Below are 25,334 nucleotides of genomic sequence, written 5' to 3' on the forward strand. Positions count from 1 at the left end.
AAACCAAGAGAGAATCTTTGGCTTGAAAAAGAAAGACTAAGAAAGGACATACTATGTCCAGAATAGGGTAAGTAGGTAAATGGGATGAAAGAACTTCCCGTATTTTAGAGTTAATGCTCATTAAATGATCTCTGAGTAAGCTTTTCTTTCCTTTTCTTCTTAGAAAAGTTAAAGTATTGCTTTCAAACAATAAGTAGTACACTTGTGAAAGTTATTAAGAAATCTCTTAAGTTTAAACCTAAGTTCAAGGAGGATGTCCAAAAAATCAGCCAATGCATTCAAATATCAGAGGAGCCTCTGATATGTACTGGATATCATTTGGGGCAATAAAGGTAAATGAGACTTCCTACATACGGAGAGTCAAAACTTCTCCTGAGGGAGCTGAACTCAAGAGAGAGCTCTGTAGATAGAACCTTATTGAGTTACCCTGAAAGTGGCTCGACGCATCTTGAACTCTCTGCCAATATCAGAGGCAAATCGCAGATCCTCTCACACAAGGGCTGTAGCGCCGTCATCAGAGAAGGATCCTGGGGCTGCAGGGACACCGAGTCTCAGCCAGTGTAGCATTTCATAAGCGGGGGCCGGCGGTGGAGGGGAATGTTCTAACAGGGCTAGGGGTGCTCGACTCTGGTGAATTCAGGGATGGTAAGTTGTTTAGGTGTCTGGGCAGCAATAAAAACAGTACTACAGAATGAATAACAATCTAGTCAGTGGGACGTGATGCAAGCTGAGATTAGAGACCAGTGAATGAAACTTCAGAAAAGGGAAACAAGAAGCCCAAGAGAGGGGACCAGGGCAGCATGGATGCACTTCCTATCAAGTTTTATTTACATAAGATTAATGTTTTATTGAACAAGTAATGCTTCAAGTTAGGCAAGGTCATCCTTGAGCAATTGCTCTTCAGCTCTAAGAAATCTGGCCTAAAAGAGGAAGAGAAGTTGAAAAGAATAAAAATTACTTGTGAAATAGGGAATGCAGATAGATAACGACCAGAGTCAGAAGGCAACAACAGAGGTCTACACCCACAGTCTGAGCTTAGCCATCTGTAAAACTTGGCCATCTGGTCTCTTCCTCAAGGAGGTGTGAAGTAGCTGCAGAATGACCCTCTGCCCCCCGCTTCCTCCTCTGCGTTCGGGACTCCATCCATGCTGAGGCAGCCATGCCTCTGTCCTACTCTCATACCCAGTCCCGGTAGAGCCTATGGGAAAGGCCTCATGTCAGTGAGCAGCACCCCACTTTGTGTCCACTTTATAATACTTGGGTTCTTGTCTCCCACCTCTGAGCCTGATTCACAACCTTAATACCTGCCTCTACCCTCATTCATCCAGGGGTCGTCCCTGCCTCACTCCTAACAGCCTTCCAGGACCCTAATCCTACCCCTGTACTTGATCCAACCCCTTGTGATCTGTCAGTCCCATCTCCCCTTCTCTCATCTGATTATTTTCTCACTTGCGATTCCACCTGTTTTGCGGCTGCCCTAATCCTAGATTAAGCAGACATTCTTGGAAACATGGAGTAACAACATTTGAAAATGCTTCACTGCTAGAACCTAGATGTGGAGGGCGGGTGGTGGAGGGAGGGCGGGGTACCTACCTAGGAAGAAACTTGCTGCAGGAGAAAAAATAGAAGATGCAGATCTAGCCCTAGTGGTCTGCTTCCTCTGAGAAGCCAGAGAGGCAGGAGGAAAGAGGAGTCCTGTAACTCCCGGCCACAACTTCTCCCTGAATATTTGAGATCCCAGGAGCTCTAGTGACCTCCCAAGCCATGTCACTGACTGGCGTTTGCTGGTTCTGCAGGCCATGTCAGCTATGTCACAGAGGAATCTAAGGAAGAGAGTTGCCATTTAAGTGGCATCACTCCAAAAGATGCAGGTCGTTCAACCCCCTTGCAAAGGTGGTGATGACCAGGGACACAGGAGAAGACATCCCGTTGCCCCATATGGTGCAAAAGGTGTGGACTCTGGAACTAGACTGCCTGGGTTTGAATCCTGGCTCTCCCACTAACTCGCAAGTCACATAACTATTCTGGGATCGTTTTTTTTTTCATCTTTAAATAGAAATAATAACAGCATCTATCTACAATCGTTGTTGCGGGAGTTCCCTGGCAGTCCGGTGGTTAGGACTGCCGTGGCCCCGGGGTTCAACCCCTGGCCGGGGAACTGAGATCCTGCTACAAGGTGCATAGCGTGGCCAAAAAAAAAAAAAAAAAGGCGTTGTTGTGAGGATTAAAGAAATCAATATAGGTGAAATGCTGAAAAGCACTCAGCATATAGATGGTGCTATACAGGGTTGGTTATTTCTGTTATCTGGACTCCGGCTGCAGGGTGGGCTTAAAGCTAGCATGTTTTCCTCTAGTTTCTACCATTATTTGATCTTTGCACACAGGGATATCCACAGACGTGGTCCAAAAGGTATCAAGGTTTTCAAACCCGATTTTGGTTGTACATTCCATGCATGGAAATCATTAATATAGGTAACAGACTCCTTTTTCCCACTGTGGTTTGCATTGTGTTTGATCTCAATGGATTTGGTTACTAAAAGGAATCACCCCTGAAAAATCAGCAAAATGCACATCACCTCCATTACAGCAATGGTCTTAGGGGTCCCTGATGCCCCGCAGCTTCCTTTGCTTGTGGGGTCTCTTCCCTTCTGCCATTCAGTCCAGCCCTCAGCCCCGGCTGCTCCAGGCTCCTGACTTTGTTCTTGGTTCAATGTATCACAGTGTTGGAGGAGGGGGGTTTCTCGGGGGTCTTCCTCCTCCCAGATCCTAGCACCTAACTCCAGTTCTCCCTCCAAATTCCAGCCTCCAGCTCTAGCCCCCCGGCCTAACGAGGCGAAGCTAAATGCACTTCTACAGCCAGTCTTCGCCCCTCACCTTCTCATTAGCATTCTTCAGGCCACCTGATAGTTCTCTTCTGCCCAGTCCTCTTCCACTGAACTCTGTACCCCCTTTAGATTTCCCTTTGGTCACCTAAGGATACTAGTCTCCTTGGACCAGTCAGGAATAAGTGACTGCTTATTCCAGAAGAGAAAAAGAGAGGAAACAAGGAGATTCTCCTGTGTGCAATTTCCCCTGGTGACTGAACTGGTGGTGTGGAGAAGAGCCAGCGCCGTGTAAAACATGAAATGGGGGCTTCCCTGGTGGCGCAGTGGTTGAGAGTCCGCCTGCCGATGCAGGGGACGCGGGTTCATGTCCCGGTCCGGGAAGATCCCACATGCCGCGGAGCGGCTGGGCCCGTGAGCCATGGCCGCTGAGCCTGCGTGTCAGGAGCCTGTGCTCCGCAGCGGGAGAGGCCACGGCAGTGAGAGGCCCGCGTACCGCAAAAAACAAACAAACAAGAAAAAAAAAAAAAGCATGAAATGGCTGATGGCCCAAAGAAAACTCCAAACGCACTTGCAGAAGAGAAAACAAACCCAGGAGAGGGGGAGAAACAGCAGCTGCTTTTTACAGTGGTCCAGCCAGTGGGGCCCACTGCATAACCAGAAAGTGAGGTGAGGTCAATGTGAGCAAGGGTCCCTAAAAACATGAATGGAAGAGTGATACCCTAAGAGTTGCCAAGCGGGCAGTGGACTTTGCCGGAAGGAGCAAGAAAGAGACCTTGTTTTAAGGCAAGATGTTGCTATTTCTGACCATGGTACAATTTGGCCTATCTTGACTGGAACAAATAATGACAATTCTTTTAGCATCTTCATTTTTCGCTTACAAAGCACTTTCACAAATTTCGTTTCTTTTCATCTTCATTTCGTCATCTTCATCTTCAGCACCATGCTGGGTGACATAGCAGGTATTATTATTATTGTTATATTTACTTTAAAAATGGGTTAACTGAGGCTCAGAAAGCATGACTGGCTTGGGAGGCAGGGCTGGTAAATGGCAGAGCCGTAAGTCCCTGACTCTGGTTCCACACTTTGTTCTCTAGACTATTGTACAACCGTAGACTATCCTATCAGTCACTGCTCAGGATACACTTTCCTTCGGGTGCACATCCCTAACATATTTAATTCTAGCTTCCCAGGCTCAAATTCATTTTGGCAAAGCTGGTTTTCCAGAAGACCACCATCATTACGGCACACCCAGTCTTGGAGTCTTTGCCCCACATCAACTGGAATTCTTCCATGGCACTGCAGAGCATCTGAACCTGGCTATTCATCCCATTCATCAATCCAAGAATATAGTTCCAGAGTCTACATATATGAACTCTTACAGATTTAAGGGATTATCTAAACTGTAGCAAGCAAGACCGTTAAGACCCAGGACATTCTGCGGGACTGCCAGAGTTTAAGGTTCCATTCCTTTATCTTTAGTCAGCAAATCTGTAGACTCAGAGAAGTTCCCTGTGGCCTTGTACTCTTAAATCAGGCACTTGGCAGGCTGATATATGGTCACTATTACAATGGGATCCATTTGGCCATAAAACAATTACATTCAGCCTAATCCCCAGCCAATTTAATACTGTCATGGAAAATAAAACCTGCTCTTCAACCAGCTAACGAAAATGTGAAACTTTCACAAACCCATGGGTATATTGCACTGCCTGTCCAACTATTGCTGAAGTCACCTTTCCAATACTAAGAAATTCAAAGACCTCTTTTTGTTTTGTTTTGTTTCAGATGTTTTGCTATTTTATTATTTTGTTTTAATAGATCTTTATTGGGTATAATTGCTTCACAGTACTGTGTTAGTTTCTGTTGCACAACAAAGCGAATCAGCATATGCATACACACGTCCCCATATCCGCTCCCTCTTGCGTCTCCCTCCCGCCCTCCCTATCCCACCCCTCTAGGTCATCGCACAGCACTGAGCTGATCTCCCTGTGCTATGCGGCTGCTTCCCACCAGCCAGCTATTTTACATTCAGTAGTGCATATATGGCAATGCTACTCTCACTTCGCCCCAGCTTCGCCCTCACACCCCACGTCCTCAAGTCACCTCTTGACTGTGATTGCTTTCTCTCCAACTCTGTTGCCACTTCTACGCTATCCCCTCTTTAAGCCCTGGCTGTATAGTCTCACCCGCCCCCCTCAATTCTTTCTCCACCCTCAGCAAGTGGGATCTTTCTAAAAACACAAATCTGATCACAGGCCGAATGTCTGCAAATAAAGTTCAAAGTCTTTCCAGTGGCCCGAAGCGAGTGGCTCTTATTCCTCTTCCAGCCTGAGCAGTCACTGGCCTTCCCCACTGTTCCCCAACAACGCTGAACCCCTTTGCACAGGCTGCAGTACCCTCTGCCTGGAATTCCTTCTCTTCTCCTGGTCTCTCTTCCGCCCTAGCAAGCCTCCTCCAGTTCTTCAGCCTCAGTTCAAGTATTACTCTAGGGGACCTTCTCTGCCTTTCTCCCTGCCCACATCCTGCACACAGTCAGGTCCTCTGTATATTTTCTTGGAACGCTCTGGACTTCTCCCTGGTAGCAATTCCTGCAGTTGTCACGAAGCTTTGTGTAACATGCCCCCGGGGGGACGATGAGGGAAGATCCGTCTTACCACCTCTGCCTCCCTAGCACCTGGCACAGCAGCTGGCCACAGAAGGCCTTCCCAAAATGCGTGCACAAATGAATGAATCAACCGCGCCGCATCTCCACGGGGTTATCTGCTCAGGGAGCAGAGCTGAGACCGAGCAGATAGCCCAGTGGAGACCGGCAGCCTCTCATAGGACTTTTCCAAGGTCTCTCCTGTACTCTGGGCCCCTGCTGACCTTCATTCAGACCTCACTTTTCCTCCCCTGTGCAGGATTCTGCACCCCAAACCTCTCCCCTTTGTCTCCCATCACCCCCTCAACACATCCAATGTAATCTCTCCTTGACTCCATTACTGTCAGTTCAGCTTTCGGCCAGCATGTTCATTTTTAAAAAAAAACAACCGGTAGGCAAATGAACGAACAACAGATGCTACCCAGACAAACACGTAGCACGGTGTCTGAGATGCAGTATGGACTTGAAGCTGATAGTGGTTGCTTTAAACGGCTTGGTCTCTATTTTACTTTCCTCTGCCACAGCACTCCGATTTTTATTTGCTTTTTAATTTTTTGGAGGAAGTTCCTCCCCCTCACTCTCAGCCTATGAGATTCCCCTGGTGGCAGGGGAGAGCATGTGACTTAAGCTAGGCCCGTTGATCTATTCTGACCCCCTGATAGGTTCAGGCACATGACCCAAGGCAAACCCGTGAGATTTCATGTCACCACTTTTCCGGGACTAACTAGGAGAATGAGCCTTTCTCACTCTGCTGGAATGAAAGCTGGTAGGATGCATGCCTGCAACTTCTGAGGGGAGGGTGGTGAAGAGGAAGGCGTGTTGCCACAGCAACGGGATGAACTTGCCTGAGGATGAAGCCCACACAGACAGGAGGCAAGATTTGGAGACAGTCCAAGTGTGGAAGACATTATTTGAGCCTATCGTGCCCAGAGGCTAATAACGTTTCTTCTTTCCTTGAAGTATGTCAGATTTGGGTTTTTCTCACTTTCACCCGGAAGAATCCTGACTATGCCGTAAATTAAAGAGCGAAGAAATGAATGAACACAGTGAGAGTCAGCAGAAGTGACCTTCAGAAGGCCTTGATTCTAGTGGTTCTACCACCCTCAAGAGTGTAAAACCTTGGACAAAATTCTGAATTTCAGTTTCCTTATCTACAGGCTTAGGAAGGTGGTTGGATCAGATCTTTAATATTCCTTCTAGGTTTAAAATTCTAGGATTCTGTGATACCAAGATGTCCACAAAACCTAAACACAAAGGAATCAGTTCCAAGTGATGAGAATTTAGAATAAGGAAAGAGTAACGGATGGGGGGAACCCTTCCTGGCTCTCCCATAGCTCACGTGTACATGGCTTCCTATTATATTTCCAGGTTAGAGAAACAAGGAACTTCCTGGACTGATAACAGAAGCTACTGGAGTCTGAAACCAACAGATGGCAAAATAGCAACCTCATAGTCAGCAGTGGAGTTTCACGAGAGAGCTTGTCTATTTCACAACCACTGCAGTTATATGTGTATATATATATGTAACACATATACATACATGTATGTATGTATAAAATGTATATTTATATATTTAACTTAATATAATTTAAGTTAAATAAATTTAACTTAATATTTATATTTTAATTTATATATTAATATATTTATATATATACTTAACTTTAAATATGTGTGGGAGATACGTCCTTCCTCAAACTTAAGATAACATAAAAAGTAATTCATAATTAAGCATAAATAATAATAATAACAATATACAATGCTAACTAGGGTCTAGTAAACAAAGTAGAGCTAGTGAAGAAAGTAACTGAAACATCACATATTATCACCCATAGATGAATGAGAGATAATGTGACTATTATTCTGGTAATAGATTTGGGACCAACACTGTTTCAACTTGTAACTAAATATGTCTCTGGAACACCATTCAGGTCAATGATACACTCTGTTTAACCAAAGTACTTTTCTTACAAAAGAAAAAACTGCCGAATGAAAAGAGACAATGGGCCAGAGTCTGATCTCACATAAATCAATGAAAAATTTCCCACAATTATTATTAATAGCATCCTGATGTATCCATTTTCCCTCAGAGTTACATAAACTGAAAATCTAGCATCACAGATAAAACACATAAGCCATCAAAGTAGAATAATTTTGTTCTTCTATTTTTCTCTTTGATTTGCTATTTCTTCGCCTGTCACATACTTGAACTAAAAAATGAAATCTTGCCCAATTTCCCAATAATCACAGAATGACCTTAAACAATCATCTTTCAACTAGCCTTAGATTAAAATTTTAAAATCACCTTTAAAGTTCTCTTTCAACTTTTTCCTGTCATTTGGAAGGGCATTCAGCGCATATTAGCTCTGGTCCAATGAAGAGCAGCAGTAGAAAAGGCATGAAGTAACTACGATGCTTCTCTCATGCCAGCTGAGGGGATGGAGGGATTGGTGGCGGAGGGGACTGTATTGGAAACTTTTTGGCTTCACATAATTCAGAAGCTGATCTCATGAGTGATAAGTTCAATTTTCAGTGTGGTCTTTGTTAACTATTATCCAAAGCTCTGAAGAAATAGGAATATATAACAACTTTCCCTCACCTATTTTTCAAGCCATAAATAAGAGGCTAAGTTACAGCATGTGGCACAAACCATTTTGAAAGCATTTTACTTTCTTCTTTCATGGGGCTATAAAATTATATGGTGCATTCTCAACTTCGGAAATTGCTGGAGGAAAAGAGCTTAGGAAATATTTATTTCCTACAGAACACAGGAAGTATGCACAGCCTTCTCGCTATCTCTTTTTCCCTTAACTTCTGGATTTAGGCCAAGATTATTTAACTCATTAGCCTTTCACTCAGAAATTGTTAAGCACAGCTGTCCAGTTGTTTTGGTTGTTATTTTTCATACGTACTCAGTATGTGAAACTAAAGTGGAACTGTACACAGTGACAGTGGCTTTCATTCATTCATTCATTCATTCATTCATTCAAATGGTTACTGAGCACCTACTACATACCAGGGCACCACACCGTGTGCTGGAGGTAGCAAGACGAAGAGTTCAGTCTCTGTGCCCAGGGATCATGAGGTCCAGCACAGGAGGCTGAAAATAAATGGAAGCAACAAGTCAGTCTATGAAGTCAATGTCAGAGGGATACTCCGGGAGCTGCAGGATCCACATTCAGGTGGGATCATTGTCGAGAAAGGCTTCTCTAGGGGCACATCTCAGCTGAAGCCTGAGAAATGAGGAGGAGTTTAGTCAAGCAAAAAGGAAAGGGAAGAAGGGGCTGCTCCCAACAGATCCAGAGTACAGTCTAAACCCCAGAAGCGTCCAAACGACAGAACTGTGCTAAAAGGATTTTTGTTAACAGCTATCAATGTTTCAATTTCACCTCTGCAATGATGGAAGAATGATTTGCCGCGGTGACGGCACCATGTGTTCCTGAACCAGTGATGGATGGCGTCACAGCAGAATATCCGGGCACAGACAGGAGGAAGCAGATCAGAGCTGAGGCCCAAAAATGACTCTGTCAGAAGCCATTTCATGTTGTGAAAATCCCATAAATTTCCTGAAACAAAGGTCAATTACACTTCAGATGAACCGACTGAAAGAGAAATGTGGAAAGAAGGGTGGTGGGAAAGCAAGCAGATGACACAGACAGATGTCTCCAAAAGAGCTTACGCACAATTTTTCCTTCAGTTTCTATAGTTCCTGTTGACAGGTGCTTTTGCAGTTCTATGAAGATTTCCTAATAAATAAAAACTTTAAAAAATATGGCATGATGCTTTGTTTCTTGCATTTTAAGGAGAGGAAGAGGCATATCAAATTCATATCTTTGTTATGAAGATTGAGAAGCAGAATTTATTCGATTGAGTTTAAGCTTACTAAATATTTACATTTGGGGATTGAGTGAGTTTTTTTTTTTCTATTTTTAAGTTAAATCCAGATGTTTTCAATCCATGTAAAATGACAACAGATATGTAATACATTCCTCAAGAATCCATATAAAGCTTAGCACAATGCCTAGCATGTAATAAGTGCTCAATAAATGTTAGCTATTATTATTGTTGATATATATTTACAGAAAATAAATACAAAATGTTTTCTAAGACATATACACTCTTAAAAAAAAATAGTGCACGGCTTCCCTGGTAGCGCAGTGGTTGAGAGTCCGCCTGCCGATGCAGGGGACACAGGTTCGTGTCCCGGTCCGGGAAGATCCCACATGCTGCGGAGCGGCTAGGCCCGTGAGCCATGACCGCTGAGCCCGCGCGTCCAGAGCCTGTGCTCCGCAATGGGAGAGGCCACAACAGTGATAGGCCCGCGTACGGCCAAAAAAACCCAAAAAACAAAACAAACAAACAAAAAAGTACAGTCACATGGTGAAAAAAGCAAATAGTTTGCAATAACTTACGATGAAAATCAACAGCGACTTGCCCGCTCCCACTCCTATTCTCCCATCTTATTCCTCAGATGCAGTTAAGTGCCTTTGACTGTTTTAGTAATTGCTTCAGGGGGTTGTCTCATATTTCTAAATTATAGGCCTATATATCATTTTATTGAGAAACCAGTTTGAGGCGTTATCAACTGAATTCTTTCCACAGCAGATGAGGGTTTAGATCTCTTGAGTCATTCTATTATTCATTCAGTCAACAAATAATTATTGAACACCGACTGTACCAAGCACTGAGTAGGCCGCTGAGGATGCCCCAGTGAACAAAACTGACCGAATGCCTTACCTGCAGGGAGCTTACATTCTAATGGGAAGAGAGACATTAGACAAACAAGTAAAATACATTGTATGCCAGGTGGTTATAAGTTGAAAAGAGAACAATTAAGTAAGGAGGGGCTCGGTGGAGGGACTACAGTTTTAATGGGCTAGTCTGGGAATGCTTCACTGAGAAGTTGATTACTTGACTCTAATCTTGGGAAATTTTCTTATATTGTTCCTTTGATAATTTATTCACCTTTGTTTTCTCTATTCTATCTTTTGGATGCCCTGTTGATCAGATAGGGCTGGTTTAATCCTCTACATTGCTTGGATATTTTAAATATATATTTTTAAATTTCTCTCTGTTTTGTTTTCTGGGGATTTTCTTGATTTTATCTTTTCAACTCTTCATACCACAGGTATATGGAGGTCTTCTTTTTTTCTTTCTTTCTTTCTTTCTTTTTTTTTTTTTAAGACACTTGAGGTCTCCTGGGAAGTCACCTCTGACTTCTAGGCTCAGGAGAGAAAGCAAATTGATGACATTTTATGCCCAGAGAAATGGATGGCAGTCCACTGACCCATGTAATCACCCGGATTTCAGCCCTAAGCCTAAATACCACCCACTACTCTACTTGGACTTCCAGAATCCTAAGTCTTTCTGGGATTCCTCTGGGCAAATCTGATTTCTCTTGTCTCTGTCTTCCTCTGTGTGCAGTGGAAGAGGCAGCTTCTTCTGCTCTGCAAAATTTGCTGAATCTGTATTCCAGAAATATGTGGAAATCTCTTATTTTTTAATGATTCCAATCACCTTCTTTGTGTACTCATGGATTTATCGCTTTTACATGCCTTTACTAGGATTCTGATGGAATCTAGGGAAGAAGAGAAAATTAATGTATTGTGTAACCTGCTGTCTATAACTGAATATCCATGTACAATTTTTAAAAGCATTTAGTGATTGCTAATTTCCATCATATATGCATACACTTATGTACATTTTCCATATATTTATCCAAAATATATATTAATATATGTGTCCATATACACAAATGTATGTGTATATCTGTATGTATTTGTGTGTGTGCGTGTGTGTGTGTTAATCTCTTTCCCATCACTCCACTCTTTTGGAGTTAAGATGTGTAAACTCAAGAAAGATCATCAATCTCAAAGACATAAAGTCCTACACATTATGTTTCAAGGTGAACAAGCATAGCATATTTTAGGGCCTGTAAGAATGGCTAGAGTGTAGGTTTGTTTTAGGAAGAGGGAAATGATTACACAAGACTCTGGAGAGAAATTTTTTAAAACAGAGCCAGATCCTGAAGGACCGTGTAAACGAAGTTAAGAAGTTTGAAGTTTATTCTATGATCTATAGGGAACCACTGAATGAGTTGAGCAGAGAATGATGTAATCAGATTTATACTTTAGAAAAATCACTGGCTACAGCAGAAAGAATTAAGTAGGGTGCAAAGTGGAGATGGGGATCTGCTCTCAGGTGATTGCAATGATGGAAGCAAGCGATAAAGGTGGTCTGAACAGAGGCAGCAGCAGCAGAGATGGAAAGAACTGAACCAATTTGAGACATATTTGGGAAGCAGAGTTGATGACTCTCGGTGTTTGCTAGAAATAGGAGTGGAAATGGGAAGAGGAGTCTGGGAAAATTGCCAGTTCTGACCTAGGCAGTGGGTGCTGGTGCCATTCACTAAGATACGAAGCTTAGACACACAGAGCAGCAGCTTAAGAAGAAGCCGATGGGGGAGAGAGAAGAGGCTAGGATCCAGAAGCCAGCCGTATCCCCCGAGGAAGCCCACAGCCATCCACATGCAGGGAGGTACCATCTAACCTGAATGCAGACTGAAGCACTGATTGATATATCCTGCCAGACACTCACCAGAGATGGTGATTTGGGGACCAAAGTGAGAACAGGACTGTTTATTACTTCAGAGTCCGCAGAAAAGACACCACAATTTCCAGAATTTATCCCCAGGGACAGAGGAAGTCTACTCCCACTGAAAAATTTTTAAATTGTGTTTTTGTGGCAGGCCATGCATCGTGGATTCAACATGCTAATTACAGCTACATGAAAGTGTACTCTCCAAATCGAAGATACACGTTCTATTCAAGCACACATACAACACTTATCCAAATCGATCCCATACCAGTCACAAAGACAGCACGAAATTTTTCAAAAATCTGATGTCATAGAATACATTTTAACCACATTATCACTAGGTTAGACAACAACAGCAATATAGAAAAGGAGGAATACCACATTTTGATTAAAAGCACCTCCAAACAATTCATGAGTTAAAAAGGAAATGATAACGGAAATTACGAAATATCTAGACCTGAACAACCATCGAGGTATTACATATCAGAACGTATGGGGAACAGTTAAAGTGGTTCTTAGGTATAAGTTTGTAGCCTCAAATATTTCTTTAAAAGAGAATTGAAATGAATAAGCATTCACTTCAAGAAAGTGCATTAACTCACTCAAAAAAATTTAGACACCAAAGTCTCATCTTTTTTAATACAAGACATTATTGGGTATATTTTACCATAATAAAAAACGGGGGGAAGGGGAACATTATTGGGTAAATAACCAAACACCTATTGGTCCAAGTAAAATTTATATCAGCCAAGTAATAAAAATGCTGATTTCATTCAATCTGCCTTATTTGCTTTTTTACATCTATATTGATCAAAAACTTCAATGGGTTAGTAGGCATTTGGCTTTTTCATAGGTATTAGTATATATAATATCTATATGTACATGCAATATGATTCTCCGTATGTATATATCATAGTCCAACTCGGACATTTTGCCTCTAAATAGAAAACAGCTCTGAGAGAAGTAAGATGAAGGAATAAATAAGGACACGGGCCCAGGGTCAGAGAGCACTGAATTCTGTCTCCACCTTAATCTTGTATCATCTGGGTGACTTTGGCACATCTACGTAACCTCCGAAAACTTCAATTCCCTTCTGTGTAGATTAGAGTTGCTGTGACACTGGTACCAGCCACAAATGATTGTTACAGGTTACTGAATACACAGTGCCGGTATCGTCAGGGCAGGGGGGTGGGGAGGCACTTGTGGGTGTTTTTGTTTGTTTGTTTGTTTGTTTACCATTCTAACAAGTATTAAGTGACATTATGTTTTACTAAGAGACTGCTATAAACTGAAGGTTTGTATCCTGCAAAATTCATCTGTTGAAAATACTAACTCACAATGTGATGATATTTGGAGTTGGGGCCCTTGGGGGTGATTACGAAGGTGTAGCCCTCGTGAATGGACTAGTGCCGTTATAAAACAGACCTTAGAGAGATACTTCACCCCTTCCTGGAAGTTCATAGCGAGATGGCCGTTTATGAACCAGGAAGCGAGTTCTCGTCAGACACTACGAATCTGCCAGCACCTTGATCTTGGATTTCCCGACCTCCATAATTGTAAGAAATACATTTCTGTTGTTTACAAGCTACCCAGTCTATGGTATTATGTTATAGCAGCCCAAATGCGCTAAGACAGAGACATTCGTTACGATAACAGCCCAAGGATCCCTATTCTAGTTGACAAGGGAATAAATATAATCAAGTCCCTAATCAATGACTTCACTAGTTGTTCTTCTTTCTTATCCAACTGGGTGAACTGCTGAAATATAGGTATGGGTGCACAAATATACACAGACACACAAGCAAATCTCACCACTTTTGTCAAGCACACCCTTTTGGACTATCAGGGGAGACTTTCTTCTAGGACTTGAGGAGTAGCGTGTACCCTTTTACACTTTTCCAAAGAGGAATAAGCAAGACTTGTAAGGTTTGGTCGGCAGAATAATGACTCCCCAAGATGCCCATGTCCTAATCTACTGAACCTGTGAATTTGTGACAATACATTTCATGGCAAGGGGGATTTAATGCTGCAGATGGAAGTAAAGCGGCTGATCAGCAGGTCCTGAGATGAGGACGGTATCCTTGGTTATCCCAGTGAGCCCAATGGAATCGCAAGGCATCTTTAGAAATAAAACAGGGAGAGAGGAGACTCAGAGTCAGAGGGATGCAGCAAGAGAAAAACTCCACCTGTCATTTGCTGGCTTTGAAGATGGAAGCAGGTCACATACCAAGGAATGTGGGCAGCCTCTAGAAGCCAGAAGAAAGCCAGGGAACAGATTTTCCCCTAAGCCTTCAGAAGGAACGCAGCCTTGCCAATGCCTTGATTTTAGTGAGACCAATTTTGGGCTTCTGACCTCCAGAAGCTGAAGAGAATAAACCTGTATTGTTTCAAGCCACTGAGTTTGAGATAATTTGTTACAGTGGTAGCAGGAAACTAATACATAAGAGTTCCTTACAAGGAAAGAAAGATGAGGTGGCCCCTCACTGGATACATTTCTGAAAGGACTTTCTTCCCATTAATCCACAAAATCCAGACTATGTTTGTGATCCCTGCCTTGGTTACAGTTTCTCAGAATTCAGTCCTGGGGCATCTCATCCCTCTGTGTTCTCCCTGACTCTGTAACTTCATCCACATTCATGGTTTTAGATGCCTTTTTTTTTTTTTTTTTTGCGATACGCGGGCCTCTCACTGTTGTGGCCTCTCCCGTTGCGGAGCACAGGCTCCGGACGCGCAGGCTCAGCGGCCATGGCTCATGGGCCCAGCCGCTCCGCGGCATGTGGCTTCTTCCCGGACCGGGGCACAAACCCGTGTCCCCTGCATCAGCAGGTGGACTCTCAACCACTGCGCCACCAGGGAAGCCCCTAGATGCCATTTTTATATAGGGCTGATCCACAAGTTTGAATCTCTCACTCAGCCCTCCTTTCAGAGCTCCAGGCCAGAATATCTTCACTTGGGTATCTCACAGGGATCTCAAGCTACAGGGATCCAACACTGAACTTTTCATTTTCTACTCTCCACTCTCCATCCTCACACCCCCAGCCTGCCTTTCCCTAGACTTCCCCAATTGCTCATGATAGAAAGTAGTCAGAAAACATTTGACACCTTTTCTCAACCTCCGATTACCAAGTCTTGCCAAGTCTGTCCTCAAATATGTTTCTAATTCACTCAGTTCTTGCCACGTTTTGTCACCACCCTAGTCCAAGCTATCATCGTCTTTTCCCTGAACTACTGTAACAGCCTCCTAACACCCCTGCTTCCCCCAATAGCCCTCCAGTTCATTCTCCACACTGCAGCCAGAGTGATTTTTTTTTTTGGCCCGCCTCGCGGCTTGTGGGATCTTAGTTCCCTGACCAGGGATCGAACCTGGGCCCTCAGCAGTGAAAGTGCAGAGTCCTAACCACTGGACCACCAGGGAACTCCCAGAGTGATCTTGCAAAATATGAATAAGATGATCCATGCCTCTGCTTAAGACCCTTTCAGGGCTTCCCGTTGCTTGTACAAGAATATCCAAACCTGCTCTTTTCTGGCTGGAATCATGGAGGGTGCAGAAGAGGAAAAAAAGAAGTTCCTGCTGTACCAGAAACCGTTAAGAAAAAGCAAAGAAATTTCACAGAGCTGAAGATCAAGCTCCTGAGAAGTTATCCAAAAGATGCTTTGAAAGGCAAGGAGGAAGTTTATCAATGAAGAGGCTAAGCACTGTTACAAGGAGTACAGGCAGATGTACAGAAGCAATATTCGAATGGCTAGGAGGGCAAGAAAAGCTGGCCACTTCTATGTGCCTGAGGAATCCAGATTGGCACTTGTCATCAGGATCAGAGGTAGCAATGGTGTGAGCTCAAAGGTCCGAAAGGTGCTGCAGCTTCTTCGCCTCCTCCAGGTCTTCAGTGACACCTTTGTGAAGCTCAACGAGGCTTCAGTCAACATGCTGAAGATTGTGGAACCATGTATTGCATTGGGAGTACCCAAACCTGAAGTCAGAGAATGAACTGATCTACAAGTTTGGCTACGGCAAAATCAACAAGAAGTGAATTGCCCTGACAGATAACACATGGATTGCTCAATCACTTAGTAAATGTGGCGTCATCTGCATGAAGGATCTGATTCATGAGATCTGTTCCGTTGGAAAACGTCTCAGAGAAGCAAACAACTTCCCGTGACCCTTCAAATTGTCTTCTCCACTAGGTGTAATGAAGAAAAAGGCCACCCATCTTCTAGAAGGTGGAGATGCTGACACCAGATCAATAGGCTTATTAGAAGGATGAACTAAGGTATCTACCTGGATTATTTCTGTAATCTGGTCAGTTAATAAACGGTGACTGCTTTCAAACTGAAAGAAAAAGACAATCCAAACCCTTGAGCATGGCTTAAAAGGCCCCGCATGACCCTCATTCACCTCTCCAAATCTACCTCATGCCACTACCCCTGTGCAGCCGCTACCCCTGTGCAGCCGCTACCCCTGTGCAGCCGCTACCCCTGTGCAGCCGCTACCCCTGTGCAGCCACACTGACCTGCTTTTAATTCCTCGAAGATTCCAACCCCCCTCCAACCTCAGGGCCTTCATACAAGCTATTCCTTCTGCCTGGAACACGTGTCTCCTAACTTTCCACATGACTCTTCAACCATCAGGTTTCATCAGAGAGATCTCCTCCAACTTAAAGCAGTTCTCATAACATCCTGTTATTTTCTTCCATAGCTCTTATCAAAATCATTAATTACACACACACTTAATTGTTTAATGCCAGTAACCCTTACTGGTCTGTACACTCCCCAGACCATGTCTGCTGTGTTCATCTCTGCATTGCTCACCCCAGGCACAGAGTCTGACACGTAGTAAGCGCTCAGCAATGTTTGATAAAGGAATAAATTAATAAATGAATGATGAATTTGGATGGAGTAAACAGAATTTTTAAAATCTTATGTCACCTTTTAGAAATTATTTCTTCCTCTGTCTCCCACCAGATTCTCTCTGCCCCTTACTCTTCCCTTCCCTAGCCAGTGCCTATGCTCCAAAACCTTTCTGCAATATCAAAATACATCTATCCTGCCACATTCCCACAGGGACTCTGCCCTCTTCTGGCCAATATGGGAACTGATTCCACTTTACTGGAGCTTAAGGATTTATTTTCCTTCTCGGATATTTTTATCTTAATCAGCAACTTCTGGAAAACCAAGAGCTTGGCCCAAAATAAAGTCTTCAAATCCATTTGTTTAGTAATGTGTATAAATAAAGTCCATTAACATATTCACGAGTGATGAATCCTAAATATAACCATGGCAGATGTCACTCGTTAATCCAGCACCTGTTTATTAACTATCTACTCTGGCTGTGAAACTTAGGACTTTCAAGGAGCCCCAGACCCAACAGGGGAGAAAGATATTGTAACTAAGTTAATGAAACTGTCCCCTCTGTAGACAACTTCCCATCTCACTTCCCCCAGACCAGGGCACTGGGGAGGAAGATGATCCCTGGGCTAAAAATTTAATCAGCTCCTATACATTATGGCACATGTAAGACCTTCTCATGCTCCCATCATGACTGAGAGAGTATCATTTCTAATAAAGGTTAGAGGTAGGATCAAGAAAAAGAACTGACACAACTCTGCAAGACTCCAGGAGGGTGCTTAGAAAATCGTTGCTTTCTAGACGACATTGCCTTTGAGAATTGTTAGTGCTTGTATGTGTGTGATCCAACAGTTAATTGTGGGACCAGAGGAAATAACTTGTTGGACAAAATGTCTGCCACTCCCCCTAGCAGGGAGACCTGAAAAGCAGTCTGGATTTGGGACACCCACGGCCGCCCTGGGCTACTCTGAGGTACTTGAAATTCCAGAGGCCACCTTGGATTGGCCTGCTGGTGCCACCCCTTCCCACCACTGTCCCTCATTCCACTCCCGGCCCTGGGCATTATTATAGGCTGAAAAACTCAGACTTCGGGAAGTGCAATGCTAGGGAAGAGGGATGGACCCGGGAATAAAACCAAATCCTGTGTATAAGGGTAGGATTTCCCAAAAGGTGGGTGGAGTTTCTCCCATGGGAGTTTAGAAACAAGAGGCTTTTTTTTTAAGAAAGGCACATATATGAGGACAGAGGTGTAAGGTTGGGTATGGAACACTGATGAGAAAACACCCTGTGAACTGTTCAACTTCTTGGGTTGTTTTCTCTTAGACTATGGGAAATGCTGTATTTAGTGTATAACATTTAGGGTATTTATTTTTATATTATAGATTATTTATAATTATATTAGATTATTATTAGATTATATTATTATTATTATATAACTGGTATGTTATGTTAAGATAATAATATTAATATACTATATCATATTATTATTACAACTCTCCATGTGGTAATTCTTTTTAGATACACCAACCCTTCAATAAAATCTGATTTACCCAGAAATCATTGTATGAGAATGTTGAGGTAAATATAGGTATAATGCGGTGTAATTATATTCGTCAGAATCTTTTGGTGGCTGCAAATCAAATTGGCTTAAGTGAAAAGATGAATTCATTGGATCATTGAACTGAAAATCCAGGTGCTCAAACTAAATATTCAAGAATCTCTCTTTCCTTCTCTTAAGCGTAATTTCCTCTGTGTTGTCTTTATTTTCAAGTGGTTACTCCCATAGATGGGTGGAATGGCTACTAGTAGCTCCAATTTAGCAACTCCAACAAAATCAGAGTTTCTATTTCCAAAATGTTTCAGAAACTGTATTAGGCAGATACCTATTTGCTCCACTTGTCCAATCTCAAACCAATCACTGTGGACAGGAATGGCCAAACCTGGGTAAAATGTCCATCTCCAGAGCAAGGGGATTAAGTCAGGTCCTTGAACCACATAAACCAAATCTAAAATGACACATCCGGATGAAAGATACACAACATTTTAAAATAGATATGTTATATCAGGTGCTGATAAGTCTTCTAAATAAAAATTTATATTTTTATTTAGTTTCAATATAAAAATATAGCAAAGTAAAAGAATAGAGGAGTGATCCAGCAATCCCACTCCTGGGCATATATCCAGACAAAACTATAATTCAAACAAATACATGCACCTAAATTCACAGCAGCACTATTTACGATAGCCAAGACATGGAAACAACCTAAATGTCCATTGACAGATGAATGGATAAAGAAGATGTGGTACATATATACAATGGAATACTACTCAGCCATAAAAAAGAATGAAATAATGCCATTTGCAGCAACATGGATGCAACTAGAGATTATCATACTAAGTGTAAGTCAGAAAGAGAAAGACAAATACCATAAGTGAACCTATCTACAAAACAGAAACATGGACATGGAGAACAGACTGGTGGTCGCCAAGGAGAAAGGGGTTGGGAGAGGGATGGAGTGGAAGGTTGGGTTAGCAGATGTAAGCTTTTATATATAGAATGGATAAACAACAAGATCCTACTGTGTAGCACAGAGAACTATATTCAGTATGCTACGATAAACCATAATGGAAAAGGATATTAAAAAACGTATACATGTATAACTGAATCATTTTTCTGTACAGCAGTAATTAACACCATATTGTAAATCAACTATACTTTAATTTAAAAAATTGCTAAAGAAAAAAAAGTAATAGAGGAGGACAAAGTTTGCTTTTTAGAAAGGGTCAGCAGGGAATGAGGTCAGGACTAGTGGCTGACTCTGGCATAGAGGGTTTCAGTTATGGGCAATGAGAAGGACAAAAGCTCCGAGGGTGACATGTGCTGGGCGTATCTGAGTGGAAGGCCCTTGTGGCTGAAATACAGCAAGCAAAGAGTAAACGGCAGGCAATGAAGAAAGAGAGGGGGAGAGGGGGCAAATGAGGGACCGCCTTGTAGACCATGGCAAAGACCGTAACCTTTATTCTAAATGGAGCAGGAAGGCATTGAAGTAATTTGAGCTCAGGATCAACATGTTGCTACTTATGTTTTAAGAGGATGACTGCCTACTGTTATAGACTTTAGGAGGCATCAGGGGAGGGAAGAGTGGAACCAGATGACTGAGGAGGCACAGAGCACCAACAAAAGATGAAAGATAACAGTGGCTTTGGTTACGATAGTGGTGGTAGAAGCTGGATACATGGTCAAATTCAAGAATTATCTTTGAAGTCAATGCCAATAGGATTAGGAGATGGATTTGATAGAGGATGTGAAAGAAAAGGGTCCAGGATGATTTCAAGGATTCTTGCTGGAGGAAGCAAGGGCTCCACGGAGGTAACACTATGTAAAGAATACTGGCAGCATGTCACACCACCACACACACACATTTTATTGAAGAGCTCATGAACTCTATTACTTACGATCTGGCACTCAAGGCCTGCACGTGTCTGGTAATCCCAAACACTGCTCTCAAGACTAACATCCTTCAGGCCTGCAGGGAAACACCTCTTGCCTCATATCCTTGAACTATACGTATATGACTGTCCTGAAGGTATACAGGTTATGCTATTCCCAGTGCTGGAGGTGAAACACTGCTTTGAGCGAGAAGAGGATTGGAGCAGTGGAAGTTCTCAGGTAAGAGAGACAAATAACCTTGTCATACCTTTCCTCTTACATAAATAGCATCATTTCCCAGCAGTACTGAGCATCAATTTTCTTGCTTCTCTTGATGCTCCAATTTGTGGCCTGGAAGATACCCACCAACTATCTCATTATTCAAAACTGTTGCATATGGTTTCTGAAAAAACAACTGGCAGTATTTTAAACATTGTCATTACTCTTAAACTTACAGATGTAGACCTAGATCTAACTAATGCATGAACTATGATACTGATTATTTACATTGGTAATTAGATGAACATTGAACTCTAGATTTGCAAATGGTTTTACTTTTATGAAAATACCTAGTAAGATTTAATTAACTTTTCCAAAACATTTAAATTTAAATATATGTAAATTAGGCACAGAGCCCTGCAGAGGTAAGCCTTGAACTTTAGCTCTGTGAAGGGATCAGCTGCATTTCTTTATCCCACGGTCAAACTGCCATGGGTATCCCAGCACCAGTCCACTGGTATGAACATTTTTTGGAGATGGACTAGTTTTAGTTTAATAATTTTGATTTAAAATTTTGATATGCATTAATTATCATATGTATTTTTGCCTTTAAATTTTGTAGACAATTTAAACTATTTAGAAGAAATAACTTTCGCGAAGACAGAAATAATTTTAACTTTTTGACTTTATATTTACTCTAATATGCACTCATGAATAGATCCAATTTTGTATCCACTGAATACACCCACATTTTATTGTTTAATCCTTTAGAGCCTAACTGCCAATATGACACAAATTAAATGAAAACCTTTATTGCAACATGATAAATGACTTTGCTAAAGTCAAGAAAAATCTGTTTTATGGAATAACTATATAAAAATATACACAATAATATGTACTGATAATAACGTGTGAATTATGCATATCTTTTATTTATTTATTTATTTGTATAAGCAGGTTCTTATTAGTTATCCATTTTATACATATTAGTTATATATGTCAATCCCAATCTCCCAGTTCATCCCATCACCACCACCACCACCCCCGCCACTTTCCCCCCTTGGTGTCCATACGTTTGTTCTCTACATCTGTGTCTCTATTTCTGCCTTGCAAACCGGTTCATCTGTACCATTTTTCTAGATTCCACATATATGTGTTAATATATGACATTTGTTTTTCTCTTTCTGACTAACTTCACTCTGTATGACAGTCTCTAGGCCCATCCACATCTCTACAAATGACCCAATTTCTTTCCTTTTTATGGCTGAGTAATATTCCATTGTATATATGTACCACACCCTCTTTATCCATTCATCTGTCGATGGGCATTTAGGTTGCTTCCATGCCCTGGCTATTGGAAATAGCATTGCAATGAACATTGGGGTACATGTGTCTCTTTGAATTATGGTTTTCTGTGGGTATATGCCCAATAATGGGATTGCTGGGTCATATGGTAATTCTATTTTTAGTATTTCAAGGAACATCCATACTGTTCTCCATAGTGGTTGTATCAATTTACATTCCCACCAACAGTGCAAGAGGGTTCCCTTTTCTCCACACCCTCTCCAGCATTTGTTGTTTGTAGATTTTCTGATGATGCCCATTCTAACTAGTGTGAGGTGATACCTCATTGTTTTGATTTGCATTTCTCTAATAATTAGTGATGTTGAGCAGCTTTTCATGTGCATCTTGGCCATCTGTATGCCTTCTTTGGAGAAATGTCTATTTAGGTCTTCTGCCCATTTTTTGACTGGGTTATTTGTCTTTTTAATATTGAGCTGCATGAGCTGTTTATACATTTTGGAGATTAATCCTTTGTCTGTTGATTCGTTTGCAAATATTTTCTCCCATTCTGAGGGCTGTCTTTTCATCTTGTTTATAGTTTCCTTTTCTGTGCAAAAGCTTTTAAGTTTCATTAGGTCTCATTTGTTTATTTTTGTTTTTATTTCCATTACCCTAGGAGGTGGGTCAAAAAGGATCTTGCTGTGATTTACGTCAAAGAGTGTTCTTCCTATATTTTCCTCTAGAATTTTATAGTGTCTGGTCTTACATTTAGGTCTTTAATCCATTTTGAGTTTATTTTTGTGTGTGAGGGAGTGTTCCAATTTCATTCTTTTACATGTAGCTGTCCAGTTTTCCCAGCACCACTTATTGAAGAGACTGTCTTTTCTCCATTGTGTACCCTTGCTTCCTTTGTCATAGATTAGTTGACCACAGGTGCAAGGGTTTATCTCTGCATTTTCTATCCTGTTCCATTGATCTATATTTCTGTTTTTGTGCCAGTACCATATTGTCTTGATTACTGTAACTTTGTAGTATACTCTGAAGGCAGGGAGTCTGATTCCTCCAGCTCCGTTTTTTTCCCTCAAGACTGCTTTTGTTATTCGGGGTCTTTTGTGTCGTCATACAAATTTTAAGATTTTTTGTTCTAACTCTGTAAAAAATGCCATTGGTAATTTGATAGGGATTGCAATGAATCTGTAGATTGCTTTGGGTAGTATCGTCATTTTCACAATATTGATTCTTCCAATCCAAGAACATGGCATATCTCTCCATCTGTTTATGTCATCTTTGATTTCTTTCATCAGTGTCTTATAGTTTTATGAGTACAGGTCTTTTACCTCCTTAGGTAGGTTTATTCCTAGGTATTTTATTCTTTTTGATGCAATGGTGAATGGGATTGCTTCCTTAATTTTTCTTTCTGATCTTTTGTTGTTAGTATATAGGAATGCAAGAGATTTCTGTGCATTAATTTTGTATCCTGCAACTTTACCAAATTCATTGATTAGTTCTAGTAGTTTTCTGGTGGCATCTTTAGGAATCTCTATGTATAGTATAATGTCATCTGAAAACAGTGACAGTTTTACTTCTTCTTTTCCAACTTGTATTCCTTTTATTTCTTTTTCTTCTCTGATTGCCATGGCTAGTACTTCCAAAACTATGTTGAATAATAGTGGCAAGAGTGGACATCCTTGTCTTGTTCCTGATCTTAGAGGAGATGCTTTCAGTTTTTCACCACTGAGAATGATGTTTGCTGTGGGTTTGTCGTATATGGGCTTTATTATGTTGAGGTAGGTTCCTCAACATAATATGCCCACTTTCTGGAGAGTTTTTATCATAAATGGGTGCTGAATTTTGTCAAAAACTTTTTCTGCATCCACTGAGATGATCATATAGTTTTTATTCTTCAATTTGTTAATATGGTGTATCACACTGATTGATTTGCAAATATTGAAGAATCCTTGCATCCTTGTGATAAGTCCCACTTGATCATGGTGTATGATCCTTTTAATGTGTTGTTGGATTCTGTTTGCTACTATTTTTTTGAGGGTTTTTGCATCTATATTCATCAGTGATATTGGTCTGTGATTTTCTTTTTTTGTATTATCTTTGTCTGGTTTTGGTGTCAGGGTGACGGTGGCTTCATAGAATGAATGTGGGAGTGTTCCTTCCTCTGCAATTTTTTGGAAGAGTTTGAGAGAGATGTGTGTTAGCTCTTCTCTAGATGTTTGATAGAATTCACCTGTGAAGCCATCTGGTCCTGGATTTTGTTTGTTGGAAGATTTTTAACCACAGTTTCAACTGCATTACTTGTGATTGGTCTGTTCATATTTTCTATTTCTTCCTGGTTCAGTCTTGGAAGGTTATACCTTTCTAAGTATTTGTCCATTTCTTCCAGATTGTCCATTTTATTGGCATAGAGTTTCTTGTAATAGTCTCTTAAGATGCTTTGCATTTTTGTGATGTCCATTGTAACTTCTCCTTTTTCATTTCTAATTTTATTGATTTGAGTCCTCTCCATCTTTTTCTTGATGAGTCTTTAGGTTTATTAATTTTGTTTATCTTCTCAAAGAACCAGCTTTTAGTTTTATTGATCATTGCTATTGTTTCCTTTGTTTCTATCTCATTTATTTCTGCTCTGATTTTAAGATATCTTTCCTTCTACTAACTTTGGGTTTTGTTTGCTCTTCTTTCTCTAGTTCCCTCAGGTATAAAGTTAGACTGTTTATTTGAGATTTTTTTCTTGTTTCTTGAGGTAGGATTGTATTGCTTTTGCTGCACCCCATGGGTTTTGGATCACCATGTTTTTGTTGTCATTTGTCTCTAGGTTTGCTTTTATTTCCTCTTTGATTTCTTCAGTGATCTCTTGGTTGTTAAGTAGTGTATTGTTTAGCCTCCATGTGTTTGTGCTTTTTATGTTTTTTTCCCTGTAATTTATTTCTAATCTCATAGCATTGTGGTTGGAAAAGATGCTTGATATGATTTCAATTTTCTTAAATTTACCAAGGCTTGATTTGTGACCCAAGATATGATCTATCCTGAAGAATGTTCCATGTGTACGTGAGAAGAAAGTGTTATCTGCTGTTTTTGGATGGAATGTCCTATAAATATCAATTAAATCTATCTCGTCTATGGTGTCATTTAAAGCTTGTGTTTCCTTATTAATTTTCTGTCTGGATGATCTGTCTTTTGGTGTAAGTGAGGTGTTAAAAATCCCCCACTATTATTGTATTACTGTCGATTTCGTCTTTTATAGCTGTTAGCATTTGCCTTATGTATTGTGGTGCTCCTATGTTGGGTGCATATATATTTATAATTGTTATATCTTCTTCTTGGATTTATCCCTTGATCATTATGTAGTGTCCTTCCTTATCTCTTGTAACATTCTTTATTTTAAAGTCTATTTTATCTGATATGAGTAATGCTATCCAGCTTTCTTTTGATTTCCATTTGCATGGAATATCTTTTTCCATTCCCTCACTCTCAGTCTGTATGTGTCCCT

The 25,334-nt window shown here is 41.2% G+C and overlaps 1 pseudogene across 1 annotated transcript; it reads left to right on the top strand.

Annotated features, from left to right (window-relative positions):
• Positions 1-15,592: 15,592 nt before the first annotated feature.
• Positions 15,593-16,327, top strand: LOC309968381 (large ribosomal subunit protein uL30-like; annotated as a pseudogene). Its single transcript has one exon. The product of its transcript is annotated as a large ribosomal subunit protein uL30-like (transcript).
• The last annotated feature ends 9,007 nt before the right edge of the window (positions 16,328-25,334 follow it).

The sequence above is a fragment of the Leucopleurus acutus genome (genome assembly GCF_964270905.1).
Source record: "Leucopleurus acutus genome assembly, chromosome: 11".
Classification (NCBI taxonomy): domain Eukaryota; kingdom Metazoa; phylum Chordata; class Mammalia; order Artiodactyla; family Delphinidae; genus Leucopleurus; species Leucopleurus acutus.